We start from the raw sequence: 20,424 nt of genomic DNA on the forward strand, positions 1-20,424 counted from the left end.
GGATTTTAAAGTTAAAATGGAATTTCACTCAGGGCCGGTCGACCGGGCTACGCCGGGCGACCACGGGATGGAACCTGAAAATCCAGGCCATCTCGAATTTTATCGAGCCGGTCGACCGGGTTAAACCGGGCGACAGCGGATGCATTTCTGTTTCAAACAGAACAATCCAATTAGGTTTAGGGCGGGCGACCGCCGTGGGTTGGTCGACCGAGATAGGTTTTTTGAGCCAAATTTTTTGAGCAAACAGTAAGCCCTCGCTGGTCGACCGCGACGGTAACAAATTTGAAAATAGAGTAGGGTGCCCGATAGGGGCGGGCGACCAATGTAGCCCGATCGACCGCCGTGGTCGAGCAAACTAGCCGTTGGGGTATTTTCTGCTTGACTTTTTCAAGCCAAATATTTACTGTTTTACACCAAACGGTCATATTTTCAAATACTCTATATATACATGATTAAAACCTATCTCCACAAGCTTTTGAACATTTGAGAAAGATCAAATCCCATTTCTCTTTGAGCTTCAACCTTTGAATTCAAAGGCTAAAAACCTCTTTGATCTTCCATTTCTACATGTTATCAAAAGGCACTCCATAGGGCTTTTATTTGTTTATTTCTTGGAGTGAATGTAAGCTTTCAATGTTGTAATCCGCCTATTAAGAGGCAAGAGAGTTTTTTTCTTTATTTGGTCTTCATGTGAGGGTCTCCTCTTCGGCCCATAAAGAAAGGTGAAAAAAAGGGTCTCTGATTCGGTCCGTGAAGAAAGGTGAATCATGTGCAAGGGTTTGACTCCCTTGCCAAGGCTTCGTGCCACGGGCTTCGCTTTGGCCCTTGAGAATGGAAAAGCTTATTGTAAGAGCTTCGAGATTAGGCTGGAAATCTCACCATAGTGGAGTAACCAAGGAGCCAAACTTGGAAGAGTGGAGTAGGTCAAGTTGTGACCTAACCACTATAAAATTTTGGTGTCATCATTGTGGTGTGCATTCTCTCTCTCTCTCTCTCTCTCTCTCTCTCTCTCTCTCTCTCTCTCTCCTTCTCTTGCACGCGTGGTGATTGGTAATCTCTAACCTTACTTGTGTTTATACCTTAATTGAACAAGGGTTAGTAAATGCGCTTGTGTTAAATGTAATAAACCCTAATTGCATTATGTTATCCATTTGAACAAGGGTTAGTAAATGTGCATGATTAGAAAATCTAAATCCTAGCTTTTATTGATATACATATTTTAACAAGGGTTAGACTAATTAGTGCTTAATTAGAAGATTAATTTTTAATCTCCCTTAATTAAGCCTAAATTTTCTAATTGACCAATTCACACCCCCCCCCTCTTGGATTGTCACACCTGTATTTCAGCAATTTTAGGCACAAAACTGTATCATTGGTAATTATGAAAAATTGGAGGGGATTCTTTTAGATATGTTTTTAACTAGGGGGTTTCTAGTAGTTTTCCCTTGATTTTTTTAGGCAGCAATTTGTTTCCATGCACCTCTGATGCCAATCTATCTGAGTCACTCTTTCCATTTTAGGTTCCTCTTATCTTGTTGGATTATTCCTTCCTTTTTAATTCTCTTTTAGTAAGTCTATTTCCTTTTTAATTTGTTGTTATCTTGAGGGATCACTCCTTACTTTTTTATTCTCTCCCAGTAGTAATTGTGAATCTCTTCTTAAAGAATGGGGGATTTTTTTCCTTAAATATACAAGGAATCCATGCTATGTAAAAGGAGGTGGGGAATTTTTTTTCAATGGATTTGAGAGAGGAGTTTCTTAATCTTGGGCTGGGTTTGAAGGAAATGTTTTTGCTACTTTTTCTACTACTTTCTCTTTCTATCAATGGCAATGTAGTGGAAGGAAGAGGGAGCATAAGTCTGTCCAAAGAAGAAGATTTGGAGATTGAGCGGCTACTGAAGATTATCAATAAACCAGCAGTCAAGACCATTGAGGTATCACTATGTCTTTTGCATTAGAAAATGATATGGAACAGCTTGGTCGGGTTTCTACTTTTATGTTATCTTATTAATACATAAAAAAAACTAAATAAATACAACTTAGTGCAGATCTCTCTCTCTCTCTCTCTATATATATATATATATATATATATATATATATATATATATATATACATATAGAGGAATAAGATTGTACGCTCGACCGTACCTAAAGTTAGGTACGGTAGAGTTCCAAATCACATGGGTCCCACATTTTTGGTGAGCATCTAAAACATTCATTTGCAAGGCCCCATCATAGATAGGGTGCATACCAAAAATCAGCTCCATAGGATCATCCTAACCCATCCATTTGTGGAGGCCAAAATGGACAGACAGTGTTTGTCCACAAATCTGCCCATTTTGGCCTCCAGTTTTGGAGGGGTTAGGATGATTCAATGGTGCTGATTTTTGGTATGCACCCTATCTATGATGGAGCCTTGCAAATGAATGGTTTAGATGCCCACCAAAAATGGGGGACCCATGTGATTTGGCACTCTACCGTACCTAACTTTAGGTACGGTCGAGCGTACAATCCTTTTCCTCATATATATAAATAAATAAATATATATATATATATATATATATTTGTGTGTGTGTGTGTAGAGAGAGACAGACCCCCTAGTAAGAAACCCGTGCAGATGCAAGGGCATACAGGGAAAAGTAATAAAATTCAAAGAAATAAAATATTATTATATAAAAAAAAGACCAAAACTTAGTGGATATGAAAAATGAGAGAGGATATCAGACTCTTGACTGATCTGAACCGTTCATCTAATATACCTTGCTTTGAATCTCCTACAAACTAAAAATTATGCCAATCAAACGAACCTAACACTGTTAGAATATGTGAGATCTCACAATCAGATTATGTTGAATTCACACTGTTGGATCACCATGGGCTAGATTAGGCAAGTGGGTTGAATGGGGTAACCTGGCTAGATTAGGTAGCTAGCTTAAATTAGCAATTAGGCTAATCTTAGTAGGTAGGAATTCTAGAATTATTTCTTCCCTTGGTTATGTTTATTTCTTTCTATGTTTATCTTGTATGTGCTCTATATAAGCACACTTTGAGATCCATTGTAATACATTCAGAAATTAATAAAATATCATAATTCTTCATGGTAACAAAGCAATTCGGTCCTAAGGTGCCTTGACCGCGAAGTTTGCAACACAGTGTTCCAGCGGACGATCGATCTAGCCGTCCGCCGGGCCTCCTACAATCTCCCATGCCGGGCATTGCAACCATCATCAACACCTCTACCAGTTGCGCCAATCTTACCTCTTCTTCCTTAGGTTTTTTTTCCCTCCTCTTGGGTTGCAGTCTCTGCCCTAGTTTTTCGTTCCTTTTGTTTTCCTTAATCTACCATCCTCCATGTCCATAATTGCACACCTTTTGGTATTTCAAAATCCAGTCTTTTGATTCATGCACCCCTTGATTTCATTTTCTATATTTCCCCTAGTATTTTTAATGCACTTATTTTCTTTCAAGACCCCATATTTGATATATGCACTGTTTTTCACGTATTGTCCCAATATTTGTCATATGAGCCGCTTGTTGTCGTTTTTTTCCTTCTCCATCCATTTTTCTTTGTCCTATTTCAGTTGAGGTACCTCTTCGAGGTGCGTGCCTGAAGTTGATTACTCTACTCAGTTGAGGGGCCTCCATTCTTTGAGGTTCGTGCCTGAGAGAGTCAAATTCCATGAGGATCGGTATTTTACCGACCCATGATTTCTCGCCCATCGTGGCCCATTCTTGCCCATCGTGGCTCATTCTTGCCCATTCCAGTATTGGTCCATAGTGACTCATTTCTACTCGCCCATCAAGCTCTTTTGAGGCTATGATCTATTGGCTTTTAAGCCCTCTTCATGACACATCAACAAGTGGCATCTTCTTCGGCTTTCAATATCGGTTATCATCGGCAAGAACATCAAGGGATATTCATCATCAATCTTCCACAGTGCTCTTCAAATAAAAAGATTTTATTTTCTTATGGGGAGAAAATTTTATTTTCTTATTGGGGAATATCATTGTAATCAAACGTATGTTGATTTTTCAATCCACATACGTTTGATGGGGCATGTTAGAATATGTGAGATCTCACAATCAGATTATGTTGAATTCACACCGTTGGATCACCATGGTGCTAGATTAGGCAAGTGGGTTGAATGGGGTAACCTGGCTAGATTAGGTAGCTAGCTTAAATTAGCAATTAGGCTAATCTTAGTAGGTAGGATTTCTAGAATTATTTCTTCCCTTGGTTATGTTTATTTCTTTCTATGTTTATCTTGTCTGTGCTCTATATAAGCACACTTTGAGATCCATTGTAATACATTCAGAAATTAGTAAAATGTCATAATTCTTCATGGTAACAAAGCAATTCGGTCCTAAGGTGCCTTGACCGCGAAGTTTACAACATAGTGTTCCGGCGGACGGCCAATCTAGCCGTCCGCCGGGCCTCCTACAATCTCCTACGCCAGGCATTGCACCCATCATCAACACCTCTACCAGTTGCGCCAATCTTACCTCTTCTTTCTTAGGTTTTCTTTCCCTCCTCTTAGGTTGCAGTCTCTGCCCTAGTTTTTCGTTCCTTTTGTTTTCCTTAATCTACCATCCTCCATGTCCATAATTGCACACCTTTTGGTATTTCAAAATCCAGTCTTTTGATTCATGCACCCCTTGATTTCATTTTTTATATTTTCCCTAGTATTTTTAATGCACTTATTTTCTTTCAAGACCCCATATTTGATATATGCACTGTTTTTCACGTATTGTCCCAATATTTGTCATCTGAGCCGCTTGTTGTCGTTTTTTTCCTTCTCCATCCATTTTTCTTTGTCCTATTTCAGTTGAGGTACCTCTTCGAGGTGCGTGCCCGAAGTTGATTACTCTACTCAGTTGAGGGGCCTCCATTCTTTGAGGTTCGTGCCTGAGAGAGTCAAATTCTATGATGATCGGTATTTTACAGACCCATGATTTCTCGCCCATCGTGGCCCATTCTTGCCCATCGTGGCTCATTCTTGCCCATTCCAGTATTGGTCCATAGTGACTCATTTATACTCGCCCATCAAGGCTTGAGTATCATCTAGCTCTTTTGAGGCTATGATCTATTGGCTTTTAAGCCCTCTTCGTGACACATCAACAAGTGGCATCTTCTTCGGCTTTCAATATCGGTTATCATCGGCAAGAACATCAAGGGATATTCATCATCAATCTTCCACAATGCTCTTCAAATAAAAAGATTCTATTTTCTTATGGGGAGAAAATTTTATTTTCTTATTGGGAGAAAATTTTATTTTCTTATTGGGGAATATCATTGTAATCAAACGTATGTTGATTTTTCAATCCACATACGTTTGATGGGGCATGTTAGAATATGTGAGATCTCACAATCAGATTATGTTGAATTCACACCGTTGGATCACCACGGTGCTAGATTAGGCAAGTGGATTGAATGGGGTAACCTGGCTAGATTAGGTAGCTAGCTTAAATTAGCAATTGGGCTAATCTTAGTAGGTAGGATTTCTAGAATTATTTCTTCCCTTGGTTATGTTTATCTCTTTCTATGTTTATCTTGTCTGTGCTCTATATAAGCACACTTTGAGATCCTTTGTAATACATTCAGAAATTAGTAAAATATCATAATTCTTCATGGTAACAAAGCAATTCGGTCCTAAGGTGCCTTGACCGCGAAGTTTGCAACACAGTGTTCCGGCGGACGGCCGATCTAGCCGTCCGCCCGGCCTCCTACAATCTCCTACGCCAGGCATTGCACCCATCATCAACACCTCTACCAGTTGCGCCAATCTTACCTCTTCTTCCTTAGGTTTTCTTTCCCTCCTCTTGGGTTGCAGTCTCTGCCCTTGTTTTTCGTTCCTTTTCTTTTCCTTAATCTACCATCCTCCATGTCCATAATTGCACACCTTTTGGTATTTCAAAATCCAGTCTTTTGATTCATGTACCCCTTGATTTCATTTTGTTGGTGCAAATAGGGAAAAATATAAAATGAAAACTACAATAGTATGATCTTAGGGAAAGATGAAACTACCAAACAGAGAATAGATAATCCAAAAGTATCTGTAAAGCTGTTGTACGTCCTTGAACGCTTCGCTTAAGACGTTATTCGGCCCTATTCCGGTGCAAGGATCTGACGACCGAACCGTCTCCAGGAACAGCAACTAAGTGTTGGTGTGCACATACCAAACACTTTGAAAGCAAAACTTCGAGTCTCTCTAGTTAAACAAAAAGGGCTCTACAAACACTTTGAGGCTTCTTGTGAAGATCTTAATCTCACACCAAAAATATGGGACACACCCTTGGTTGGCTTTCCTTTCACACACCACAACAATGGTGTAGAACTTTTTCCTTCTCTCCTTTTTTTTTCTCTTGTTAGAAGCTAGCCAAGAGTCTCTTCATTCTTATAGAATCACCCTTAATGAGAGAACTAAAGGCATTAACTAAAAGGAGAAAACCAAAGAGCCACCATAAATGGAATACAAAGAGTCACCAAGTAAGGCCCACTCTTTTGTCCTTTTGTGCATGACTTTTGGAGACCAAGGAATATGAAAAGCCACCTTAAAGCCTTAGCCCAATTATTGAATATTTGAAACTTAGATTTTTAATAAAAAATCCAACAATCCCCCACAAGTTTCAAATCATTCACAAACTCAGAGAGCTCTAGTTACATTGTGCATAATGAAAATATCCGAAGACTATTTCCAAATAGATTATCTGAATTGTAGTGTAAGTACATGGTGGACTTAGCCTTGAACCAGCACCTTTCTACATTTCAGTAATCACACATGACTAGATTCAGAGTACGAGTGCGTAGTGGACCACGCCTTGAACTACCACACTACTCACAAGCTTGCCTGAAACAAATAGTACACATAGTGCTCATCCTGTTCTGCGAGGGTTCTAGGAGTATGCCAGCTCCATAAAAGACACATAGTCTCCACCCTAACATAGGTGTGTACTTAAGTGTGTTCCTGTCAAACACCTCGTACCCGTAGTACTTCGGACTACATTAAGGCGTAACAACCAACCTCTTTACCATGACAGGTTTCTGTGTGGGCTCTAGCAATCCTTCAGATTACATGGGAGATGGAAAATCTCCACCTGCACATAGGTGAGTCTTAGAGTATCTACAATACTCAGGACTCATTAAGGCATTAAAGCCAACCTCAAATCATTCATTTTTTCTGTAGGGCTCTAGCAGTCTTGCCTACTCAGACTACATAAGAGGTGATATGCCTCTACCCATACATAGGTGAGTCCCTCAGGGCATGCACCTGCCAGGCATCCCACACACAAAGTGCTTTGGGCTCATTAAGGCTTACAGCCATCCTCTACTCCGACAGGTTAAGTGCACTAACACAGGAATGGTCTCAAACAATTTATATTAAAGTGCACCAAAACAAATCCATTCATATTTCATTCTTTGAACCATGAACTATATTTGATGGTAGACTAAGCTTTGAACCACTAATATAGTTTAATGGTAGATACAAATATAAATAGATTATCTAGGCAAGAGAGCCATTCCGACAAGAGTATTTCTGCAATAAATGCAATGAGACCCTTGTGCAACAAATGCACTTAGTCCTTTATGCAACAAATGCAAGCAATCATGAATCCGTCTACTTGTGTTTTATTCTTTGAACCATGAATGACAAAGTTAGGTAGACCATGAATGACAAAGTTAGGTAGACAAGTCTTTGAACCATAAATGTCATTACAATGGTAGATATAAACACAAAAGACCATTCCCAAATGCAAATGCAAATTTTCATACCTCAAATGGACATAAGTCCCATTCTGGAGGATGTCTGTATGACCAATTATCTTTTCAGTCCTTTTGTCATAGGATCAGCAACATTCTCTGATGATCGAACATCGATCACTGCAGTAATCCCTCGACTTATCAGATCCGATATATAGCTGTGCTTCAGACGAATAGTCCTCTTTCTTCCATTGAAGAGCTTGTTTTCTGCAACAGTGTTGGCCGCTTGATTGTCACAAAAGATAGTAATTGCCGACAAATGCAATTTCTTCAACGGAAGATCTAGCAGAAGATCTTTGAGCCACTCAGCCTCATCTCCAGCACTTTCCAAAGCAAAAAATTCTGACTCCATAGAAGACTTAGCTATTATGGTCTACTTCTTGGATTTCCATGAAATCGCAGCACCTTCCAAGGTAAAAACAAAGCCTCCAATCGATCTAGACTCGTCTGGCTCTGAACACCAACTAGCATCTGAGAAACCTTCTACAACTGATGGATAACCAGAGAAGAACAAACAAAAGTTGAGCGTACCCTTCAAGTACCTCATCAATCTCTGGATTGCATTCAAGTGTTCCTTACCTGGATTGCTCGTAAACCTACTAAGCATCCCCACTGCAAATGCGATATCTGGCCTGGTGCAACGCATTGCATACATCAGACTACCAATAACCTTTGAGTATTCCAATTGCTTTACAGATCTTCCGGTATTGCTATGGAGCTTCTGGTTGTAGTCATATGGAACAGATAACTCAGCCAGATCAAAATATCCATACGTCTTCAGCATGCCCTCGATGTAATGAGATTGAGCCATACCAATCCCAGACTCTGTCCTCAAAACTCTGATCCCCAGGATAGTATCGGCAGCTCCAAGATCTTTCATACTAAAATGTGATGAAAGAAAATCTTTCACAGAAGTCACAATCTGTATATCTGTCCCAATGATCAGCATGTCATCTACATAGAGACAGATGATTACTGCCTTATCCCCATCAACCTTGCTGTATATGCATTTATCAGAGTTACTGACACCAAATCCATCACTCCTGAGGACTTTGTCAAACTTCTCGTGCCCTAGCTTTGGAGCTTGTTTTAGACCTTAGAGAGATCTTATCAACCTGGACACTTTGTTCTGTTGACCTTCAACACAGAATCCCTCTGGTTGTTGCATGTACAGTTCCTCAGTCAGATCACCATTCAAGAATGTTGTTTTCACGTCCATCTGATGCACAACCATTCCTTCTATTGCTGCTAAGGCGATAAAAACACGAAATGTTGTAATCCGACAAACTGCTGCATAAGTGTCAAAGAAGTCTATACCTTCTTTCTGAGTGAAGCCTTTAGCCACCAACCTGGCTTTATACTTCTCTATGGAACCGTCTGCACGCAACTTCTTCTTAAAGACCCACTTGCAACCAATGGGCTTAGCACCTTCAGGAAGATTTACTAGCTCCCAAGTATTATTCTGGATCAATGAGTCCATCTCATCATTAACAGCTTCTCTCCAGAATAGAGCATCTCTAGAACTCATCGCTTCTTTGAATGTATGTGGATCTGCTTCAACACTGTATGTCATAAAGTCATCCCCAAAAGATTTAGCTTTCTTGATACGCTTTGAACGAGGCTCATGAGATTCAGGAATGATGGAATCATCATTCACTTCAACTTCTTTAGACATGGTTGAATCTTCATTGATAACCTCCTGAGAAGCTGGTAGGGAGACAACCTCTGGTTCAATAGACTCTTCTGCATGAGAGTTTTCTGGCAGATCACTAAGTGCAACATTCTTGTCTTTGATGAACTTGTCTTCAAAGAACTCAGCATCTCTGGCCTCAATGATTGAGTTAGTGCCAAGATCCAGAAACCTTCGAGCATCACATATTAGCCCTTGGCCCAATCTTTGGTCTCCTGATATCTGGTATTCTGACATATGAAAGACACCCCCACACTTTAAGAATATCCAAACTAGGTGGATAACCATACCAAAGTTCATGTGGCGTGACCTTTGTCTTTGAATACGGAACCCTGTTAAGGATAAAATTTGCAGTCAAAAGAGCTTCTCCCCAATAACATGAAGGAAGTCCAGCAGTGATCAGCATTGAATTCACCATCTCAGTGAGCGTGTGATTCTTCCTTTTAGCAATTCCATTTGATTGAGGTGAGTAAGGGGCAGTGGTTTCTGCCACAATACCCTACTCCTTGAAATATGCCTTCGCTTCATTGGATCGGTATTCACCACCTCTGTCATTCTGAGCTTCTTTACAGGTCGACTCTGTTGCTTTTCAACCCTGACTCGGAATTCCACAAACTTCCCAAAAGCTTCATCTTTTGACTTCAACAAGTACACATGACAGAATCGAGTGCGATCATCGATGAAGGTGATGAAATACTTCATACCTCCTTTTGTAGTGAAACTTCTGAAATCACACGTATCAGAGTGAATCAAATCAAGACACTCTGTACTCCTAGTAACTTTAGAAAAGGGCTTTCTGACAATTTTGGCTTGTGCACACACTTCACACTTCCCAGGTTTATCACCCCCACATTTGGGTAATAAGCCCAAACTCTTCATATCTTGTAATTTTCTATAGTTAACATGACCAAGTTTATTATGCCACAACTTGGAAGATAATCAGAACTAGTGATTTCATTAACAACGGAAGATACAGTGCTCATTTTGTACATTCCATCAGTGCGGTAAGCATTTCCAAAATACACATTATTATAAGAAAGAACAGCCTTACCACCTTGGAAATCAAGACGCATACCAGCATCACATAAAAGACTGTCAGACACCAAATTCTTAGCTATGGAGGGAACATGCTTGACATTTTTCAGAGTAAGAGTCTTCCTAGACGTGAGTGTCAACACAACAGTCCCAGAACCGAGCACATCAGTAGTAGAACGATCCGCCATAGCCACTTTCTCCTTTGAAGCAACATAAGAAGAAACTAGTGACTTGTTGGTGCACACATGACAAGTAGCACCAGTGTCTAGCCACCAATCAGTAGAATCTGAAGTACCCTCCACATGAGAGATTACTGTTACAAAATCTGAAATCTCTTCCTTTCCAGTTACAACATTAATCGACTCCTTCAGTTCTTTGTTCTTTGGTGGTGCCCTACAATCCTTAGCGAAGTGGCCATACTTTCCACAATTGAAACATTGACCTTTCTGCTTAAAATCCTTTTTCTGCACAGTAAGGTTCCTTTTGTTCCACTTCTTCTTGGGATTGTACTTCTTCTTTTCCACATCATATCTTCCCTTGTTATTATCTGATTTTGCTTCTATCATATTGGCAGTAGCATTCTGCTTCTCAAGCAACTCAATGTGAGAACGGGTTCGTGCTTCATCTTCAATACAAATGAACCGCTTCAAATCATCAAGAGAAACTTGTTTCTTTCTTCTACGCATCTCCGTAGAGAAAGATAACCAGGAAGGAGGGAGCTTGTTTACAATAGCTCCAGCAATGAAAACATTGTTGAGCTTTATCGCTTTCTGTTCAAGCTTCAATACCAATTTTTCAAGTTCTTTCACTTGGGGCAAAACTTCTTTTCCATCTTCAAATTTCATATCTAGAAACTTGTCAATAAGATGAGTCTTGGACAAATTCTCTTCATCTTTATATTGCTACTCCAGATTATCCCAAACAGCCTTAGCTGTTTTGTTTTGCCCATAAACATCTGCAAGATGGTCTGACAAACAGTTGAGCAAATAACTTCTACAAAAGTCATCATCACGATCCCAATCCGCCTCTTCCTTAGAGTTCTCCTCTTCAAAATCGGGTTTCTCCTCTTGAACAGTATAGTAGATTTTCAGAAGTTGCATTCCAAAAATCACTTTTCGACGCCAAGCGTTAAAATCAGAACTGTCAAAGTTCTCAAGCTTTAGACCATCAATACCCATAGCTCTTGCAGTATCCATCTTATACGAATAACGTCTTAAGATTGTTGGTGCAAATAGGGAAAAATATAAAATGAAAACTGCAATAGTATGATCTTAGGGAAAGATGAAAATACCAAACAGAGAATAGATAATCCAAAAGTATCTGTAGAGCTGCTGTACGTCCTTGAACGCTTCGCTTAAGACGTTATTCGGCCCTATTCCGGTGCAAGGATCTGACGACCGAACCGTCTCCAGGAACAGCAACTAAGTGTTGGTGTGCACCTACCAAACACTTTGAAAGCAAAGCTTCGAGTCTCTCTAGTTAAACAAAAAGGGCTCTACAAAACACTTTGAGGCTTCTTGTGAAGATCTTAATCTCACACCAAAATATGGGACACACCCTTGGTTGGCTTTCACACACCACAACAATGGTGTAGAACTTTTTCCTTCTCTCCTTTTTTTTTCTCTTGTTAGAAGCTAGCGAAGAGTCTCTTCATTCTTATGGAATCACCCTTAATGAGAGAACTAAAGGCATTAACTAAAAGGAGAAAACCAAAGAGCCACCATAAATGGAATACAAAGAGTCACCAAGAAAGGCCCACTCTTTTGTCCTTTTGAGCATGACTTTTGGAGACCAAGGAATATGAAAAGCCACCTTAAAGCCTTAGCCCAATTATTGAATATTTGAAACTTAGATTTTTAATAAAAAATCCAACACATTTTTTATATTTTCCCTAGTATTTTTAATGCACTTATTTTCTTTCAAGACCCCATATTTGATATATGCACTGTTTTTCACGTATTGTCCAAATATTTGTCATCTGAGCCGCTTGTTGTCGTTTTTTTCCTTCTCCATCCATTTTTCTTTGTCCTATTTCAGTTGAGGTACCTCTTCGAGGTGTGTGCCTGAAGTTGATTACTCTACTCAGTTGAGGGGCCTCTATTCTTTGAGGTTCGTGCCTGAGAGAGTCAAATTCCATGGGGATCGGTATTTTACCGACCCATGATTTGTCGCCCATCATGGCCCATTCTTGCCCATCGTGGCTCATTCTTGCCCATTCCGGTATTGGTCCATAGTGACCCATTTCTACTCGCCCATCGAGGCTTGAGTATCATCTAGCTCTTTTGAGGCTATGATCTATTGGCTTTTAAGCCCTCTTCGTGACACATCAACAAGCGGCATCTTCTTCGGCATTCAATATCGGTTATCATCGGCAAGAACATTAAGGGATATTCATCATCAATCTTCAGCAGTGCTCTTCAAATCAAAAGATTCTATTTTCTTATGGGGAGAAAATTTTATTTTCTTATTGGGGAATATCATTGTAATCAAACGTATGTTGATTTTTCAATCAACATATGTTTGAGGGGGCATGTTAGAATAAGAGAGATCTCACAATCAGATTAAGTTGAATGCACACCATTGGATCACCATGGTGCTAGATTAGGCAAGTGGATTGAATGGGGTAACCTGGCTAGATTAGGTAGCTAGCTTAAATTAGCAATTAGGCTAATCTTAGTAGGTAGGATTTCTAGAATTATTTCTTCCCTTGGTTATGTTTATTTCTTTCTATGTTTATCTTGTATGTGCTCTATATAAGCACACTTTGAGATCCATTGTAATACATTCAGAAATTAGTAAAATATCATAATTCTTCAAACACTAAAGGTAGTGGGATCCAATGAGCCACATAGTAGGCAAGGCTCATTTTATCGAAAAGAGGACTCCCTCACGAAGCAGCCCTTCTCTTGTTGTATTTAGCATAACATGAGAAGACACTCACAACAAAAATGAGTAGATAAAATGTATTTAACTAAAAAGGCATGCAAAAGTAGATTTAAATTTAGCGGAATCGCCAACAACATGATCTTTCCGAGCAGAAGAGATGGATAATACCACATTGGACACCTTCCATTTTCTGCTGTAACACCGTTGGATTTAAGCGGGAATCTAGAACATCTGGTAAGCCTACACATTGATCAAGCCCGCAGAGGGATCTGATATGAACTATAAAAAAAGGAAAGAAAGAAGAAACATTTATAAGATATAAAATAAGTACATAATTCAATTGCTCACAGGGGTGTCATGAATCGACCAAATATCGGAGAAGGATCTATGAGCAAAACTGCAAATTATGGACATTTGAGATATAAAATTTTACAGGAGAAGTTGCTCAAGAAGTTGTTTTCTTCATAAAACATAATACCCTAGATAGAGAAAAAATAAAAAATAAATTTAAAGATGAAAAAGACTTATGTCCATCAAGATTATAGAATTAATTAAGGCTACCGATATTTGCACTACCACGTTTAGATACTGACAGGGACTCACCTTGTCTTATCATTTTTTTTCTGATAAAAATTATGGATTTAAAACTATAGAAACATGATAACAAAATAAATTTTGATTTGTCACCATAAAACAGATCATTCAGAAAAAAATACACCAGGAAAACGGAGAACAACAATCAGAGAAATTTAAAATAAAGGGAGCTGCCTAAACTAAATGAAAGAAAGAAGTACCATGTTCAAAACGGTTGATTGTCGAGGGGGATTCCACGAACTCGATTGCATAGGCCAATAACTTTTGAAAGGCACCTGGCGGATACATTGTCTCGTTGTGGAAATTAAGGATCTGGTTCGTGAGTTAGGACCGAGGATTGTGCATAGAAGGCGCTCGGCTAATGAAATGGCCGACGAATTGGCGAAAAAGGGTGTAACATCGGACGACATGGTCATCCATTGTGTACCCGAGGCTTTCGGGAATATTTGTCTGTAGACTAACGGTTGCATCATGATGTAACTGGGATGTTATATCTACTATTTCAGGGGACATCTTGTCCCTTGTTATAGTTTTTATTAATAAATGTCAATTTTCAAAAAAATAAAAATAAAAGAAGTACCATCTGGCTCCTTTTATTTAGGTCATTGAAGGATGAATAGTCTGCAGTATACAAAGATATGTAAGTAGTAGACAGTAAAGGTGTTGTATAAAACGACAAAATGAAAGGAGAAATTAAACTACTCACTTGCTCGTGCAAAGCTCAATGTATATAGGTGTCTTTGATTATTAGGTTTCAAAATCAGTAGCCTTTTTAGATGAGCAAAATATAAAAAATACAGAAATGGACATTATGGCAATTGCTTCCAAGTCCACACAGCACGTTAAAGTTGCCCCATCCAAGAAGAAAAAAATGAAAAGTAAATACTGCAATAAATTCCATCAAATCCCTTCGCAAATCCCTTATTCTTATAAATATGATAATTAAGAAAATTTTAAGGAGATTCTTATAGATACGTTTTTATCTAGGGGGAATATGAAACGATAGATAGGAATTGATAATCTCATTTTGTGCTTTATTTATGGAGATTATTTAGGGAAGAGAATACATACACAAGAAAGTGAAAAAAACCTTTTGAAATCCCGTGAGTCTTTTGAAATTCATACTTTTTTAAAATTACAGGATAGAGGAGGGGCTGACACTCCTTCCTAATTCGGTCGGATTTGAAAGTTGCTGATTTTAAAGGAAAAGATTGCAATTGAATTAATATTAATTTATGGATATACGTGGAATAGGAAACGAATTTATGCGGAAGCAATGGGATTAGACGGGTATATAAAGAGAAACGTTTTCTCTTGCCATGTAGAAAATCGGAATGCAGAGGGGGTGCCACATGGCACAACCCCCAGCTTCCCACATTCCCTTACATAAAGCGGGTATTTTGATTTTCAATCCTACGTGTAAATATAAGGGCCCGTTTGGATACCTCATGCATTTGTATTTTGATTTGAATTTGAGTTTTGGATACAAAACACATCAATGATCTTCATGATCATGTTTTAAGAGAGAGAGAGAGAGAGAGAGAGAGAGAGAGAGAGAGAGAGAGAGAGAGAGAGGAGGGAGGGAGGGATTTCTCACTGCTGCCGAAGCAACGCCCAGGACGAGCGATGGTGACGGAAGTTGCCACAAATATTGATTTCCAAATAATGTCTCGCAGAAAATATTTGAAAATTGGAATTTTTTGCACTGTTGTAGCTGATTTGGATATCTAAGGATCTGATCCAGTTCAAAGTATCAACTAAATCCAATTCTAAATCTTGCTGGTATCCAAATGTGGCCTAATAGAATTATGAGAAAATGAGAAAAGCTGCCACTTTCCTCCCCGCTTATTATAGTATATATATATATATATATATATATATATATATAGGGAAAAATGTTTGTGAGCTAGAGCTCATATAAGGTTATATGAGGTAGAGCTCACGAACATAGGGGGCCCCACATTGCTTGGATGATCCAAAGCATTCATTTGATAGGCCTTCATATAGATAGGGTGTGCCCAAAAAATCAGCTTGATAGGATCATCCCAACCCTTCCATTTGTGGAGATTAAAATGGGTATATCCAAAGCATTTTATGAGCAAAAGGTTTATGACCTCGAGCGAAGATAGCTTATCTACGCTCGAGTGCTGATAAGTCCTGTGGGCCCACATTTATGGGGTGATCCAAAGCATCCATTTGGAAGGCCATTCCATAGATAGCATGTGTACCAAAAATCAGATCCATAGGATCATTCTAACCGATCCAATAGTGGAGGGGAAAATGCACAGACACTGTTTATCCATAAATCTGCCCATTTTTCTCCTCCACAAATGGAAGGGTTAGGATGATCCAATGGAGTTGATTTTTTGTGGACACTCTATCTATGATAGGACCTTCCAAATGAATGCTTTGGATCACCCCAACAATGTGGGCTCACCCTGTTTCTGCACTCCAGCGCAGATAAGCTTATATATAGGATCTGGAGAAATAGGGACTACGGTTTGAATTTCTGAATGTATTTTTCTTCTTTTCTATCTCTTAACAGAACAAAGCGTAGAAGCACAAGTGAGAATGGTAGTACACTAATAATTTTAAGATTTTTTTAAAGGGTTGGGCATAATTTGGCTCCCTTGAAAGGGCCTCTTGCAAGGATTTACTTGAGCTTATGATCTGTCTCACACTAACAAACATGCATATACACATGCACATAAACATACATACACTCACATACACAATTACCACAACACACAAACACACACATATTGTAACGTTGATACAACACACACATATTGGTAAAATGATACAAATATTGTTGACCTTTACATTTTTTGCAGGATGGATATGGACAGACATTTAGTTGTGTTGATATCAACAAACAACCCGCTTTTGATCATCCCTTATTGAAGAATCATAAGATCCAGGTTTTTTTATTTTCTCCTTATGTTCTTAACACTTGAAGTGATATGTTCTTTTGTCCGTTATGTATTAATTTTGAGATTTTATTTTTCTTTGACATCACCTTGGGAAATAAAATGATTAACTATGAAAAATATGTTCTTTTCTTGGAAGAAACTAAAACCATACTTTTACTGATGGAAATTTCCTTTATGCAGATGGGTCCAGGATCTCTTCCAAAAGTTATTAAAGATAAAAAAAGCTTCATCATTAGGTATGTCTTTAAAGATAGGACTCAAGAATGGAGGGTGCCCACGAGGAACAGTTCCTATTAGGAGAATTAAAAAGGAAGACCTAATAAGGGCTAAATCTTCCCCAAATTTTGGGAAAGGATATCCTTCAAATGCTCAGGGCCCTGATTCAGCCAAATTTCATGTAAGTCACATTTATTATCATCCCATGTTAATTCAAATTTAAATTTATGACGGGAGGAAAGAGTAGTTATGTTCAACAATAATTCAAATAATTGGAAACTTAGACTTGAAAAGTGATGTGAATCAAGTCTACCGGACCTACACACTCAATAATCAATTAAAAATCAAGTAGCTTTTTACATCAAAATCTGCAAAATTTACAAACTATGTGCATTCTTGTAGAATTTCATTGGGAAAACCAATGGAATCATTTGATAACTCAACACGTTTTCCCTCAACTTACCCAATCTACCTCCAAGATGATCCAACGGTGAGATCTTAACCCAATCTAGCTGTTGGATCCCACATATTCTAACATGCCCCCTCAAACGTATATGGATTGAAAATCAATACCCGTTTGACAACAAAAATTCCCAAATGCAATAGAATTCCCCAAATTACAAATGTAATCAAAATCAACCGATTTGATGCACACTTCCAAAAGCCGATGACGAAGATCTTTTAATGAAGACTGATGTTGCTGCCAATGATCATTGATGATGGTTGCCGAAGAAGATGCCGCTTGTTGATGTGTCACGGATAGGGCTTAAAAGCCAATAGATCATAGCCTCGATGGGACGAGATGATACTCAAGCCTTGATGGACGAGTTGAAATTGGTCACTATGGACCAAAGCCGGAATGGGCAAGAATTGGATCACTATGGACCGATGCCGGAATGGGCAAAAGGATGCCTTGATGGGTGAGAATGGGCCTCAATGGGCCAGACACATGAGTCTGCAAATACCGATCCCCATGGAATTTGACTCTCTCAAGCACGAACCTCATAATCGAGGCCCTCAACTGAGTAAAGCGATCAATTTCAGGCACGCACCTTAAGAAAGGCACCTCAACTGAAATAAAAAAAAATAAAGATTTGAAAATTTGGAGAAAAAGGAAAATAAGATGGGCGGCAATGAACGACAACTGTAATAACGGCAACAACAAGACAAAACTTGAACAAAACAAGAAAAGAAGTGTGCACATATCGAATATGGGGGTTATGCATTTCACATAAGACGAAGGAAGGGGTGCACTTGGTAAAATGAAGGGATTCAAGCCAATAGGAAATTCCAAGATGCAAATCTTAAAAAAGGGAAAGAATGGGGTGCAGAGAACAACATTGGGGTTATGAGGTTTGTAAAGACAAATGAGAAGGTGCCTAATGAATAAAGCTATAGGGTTGGCATTTTCATCTTCTTTACCTCTTATCTTCTTTTTCTCAAGGCCCTTACAAGTCTTCTCTTTTGCCTTCAATAATATTTTGTACTCACACATATCGAAAAACCCAAGGAGAAGCAACTCAAGAACCTTAGGATGGCCTTGTGACCGACCTCAACACCAACGAAGGAATGATCTATTCTCCTTGCTCCAACGACAATAGCTTGCACCTTCTACAAGTTGCAAAACCAATGGTCTGAGTGCAAACCGCTTCACACTTGGCAGGTACAGTTTTGGGGATTGAAAGGGGACGAGTAGAGACGGATCTTGAAAACTTGAATCAATGTAAAACAAGACCAGGGAGAAGTGCCAGAGATGGACGGTGAGGACAAGGATAGATCAGATCTCGGTGGAAAGGAGAGGCAGATAGGAAGACAAGTTGGATTTGCAGCAAGAGTAGAGGTGTTTGGTGGCCGGGCATGAATTCCTACAGCTAACAAGCCGGGCGGACGGCTAGATCGGCCGTTCGTCGGAGAACGCACGAACGGATGTTGTTATCAGTATGGACCGATTTGCTCTGATACCATGAAGAATTTTAGAGAATTTCTATCATTCTTGAATATCTTGGATAAATTACAAAGACAATTGATGGTGCTTATAAAGAGCACTTATATGATAAACATAGAAATAAATCAAGACAACTATGGAAAGAGATAACACTAGAATATTCTAATCTAACCTAATCAAATCTACTTTCCTAATCTCTCTTGCTTGCCTCTTCTAATCCACTTGGCTAATTTATCTAGTTGCTTCAGTTAGCCAACTTACCCAATCTACCTCCAAGATGATCCAACGGTGAGATCTTAACCGAGTCTAACTGTTGGATCCCACATATTCTAACAATATCTAACAACCCTACCTTTCGCACCATGTGTTCAACACCAAATTAATAAAAAATTTAATGATAAAGTAATTTTTATTTAAATAAAAATATACCCCTACTTTCGTACACATGGAAACAGTGACTGAATAATTGGAACATCATAAAAATGTATCTTTATTTTCTTATTAGTATATGATCGATTTAATTAGTCTGTTATAATCTGTGTTTGTTTATCGCTTCCACATAGCTGACTAACAAAAATGTGTTTATTGCTCAGTTTGCATTTCAATCTACTTACAAAAATCGTAGAAAGCCGTTCGGATCCAGGGCAGTCCTCAATGTATGGCAGCCAAAAATTATAGGCCACCAAAATAGTGCTTCTCTTGTAATACTTCTTGATGGTTCACCACCTGAGGAAATACGCTCGATACATGCTGGATGGATTGTAAGGGCCTTAAAAATGAATGGTTTGGATCACCCAAACAATGTGGGCCCCCACTGTATTTTAAGTTAGTGTGTAGAGAACTCTCTACACATATGTGTAGGAATCGTTTTCTCTATATATATATTTAGAAGATTAATTTTTAATCTCCCTTAATTAAGCCTAAATTTTCTAATTGACCAATTCACCCCCCCCCCCCCCTTTTGGATTGTCACACCTGTATTTCAGCTATTTTAGGCACAAAACTGTATCATTGGTAATTATGAAAAATTGGAGGGGATTCTTTTAGATATGTTTTTAACTAGGGGGTTTCTAATAGTTTTCCCTTGATTTTTTTAGGCAACAATTTGTTTCCATGCACCTCTGATGCCAATCTATCTGAGTCACTCTTTCCATTTTAGGTTCCTCTTATCTTGTTGGATTACTCCTTCCTTTTTAATTCTCTTTTAGTAAGTCTATTTCCTTTTCTAATTTGTTGTTATCTTGAGGGATCACTCCTTACTTTTTTATTCTCTCTCAGTAGTAATTGTGAATCTCTTCTTAAAGAATGGGGGATTTTTTTCCTTAAATATACAAGGAATCCATGCTATGTAAAAGGAGGTGGGGAA

At 38.8% G+C, this 20,424-nt stretch overlaps 1 long non-coding RNA gene across 1 annotated transcript; it reads left to right on the forward strand.

The window, feature by feature from the left end:
• The first annotated feature begins 1,776 nt into the window (after positions 1-1,776).
• Positions 1,777-17,119, forward strand: LOC143885792 (uncharacterized). The gene is made up of 3 exons (XR_013253592.1): positions 1,777-1,934; positions 16,799-16,885; positions 17,078-17,119. It is a non-coding gene; the product is annotated as an uncharacterized LOC143885792 (long non-coding RNA).
• The last annotated feature ends 3,305 nt before the right edge of the window (positions 17,120-20,424 follow it).

The sequence above is a fragment of the Tasmannia lanceolata genome, unplaced genomic scaffold (genome assembly GCF_043159265.1).
Source record: "Tasmannia lanceolata isolate RefF3 unplaced genomic scaffold, GAP_Taslan_0.1 ptg000009l, whole genome shotgun sequence".
Taxonomy (NCBI): domain Eukaryota; kingdom Viridiplantae; phylum Streptophyta; class Magnoliopsida; order Canellales; family Winteraceae; genus Tasmannia; species Tasmannia lanceolata.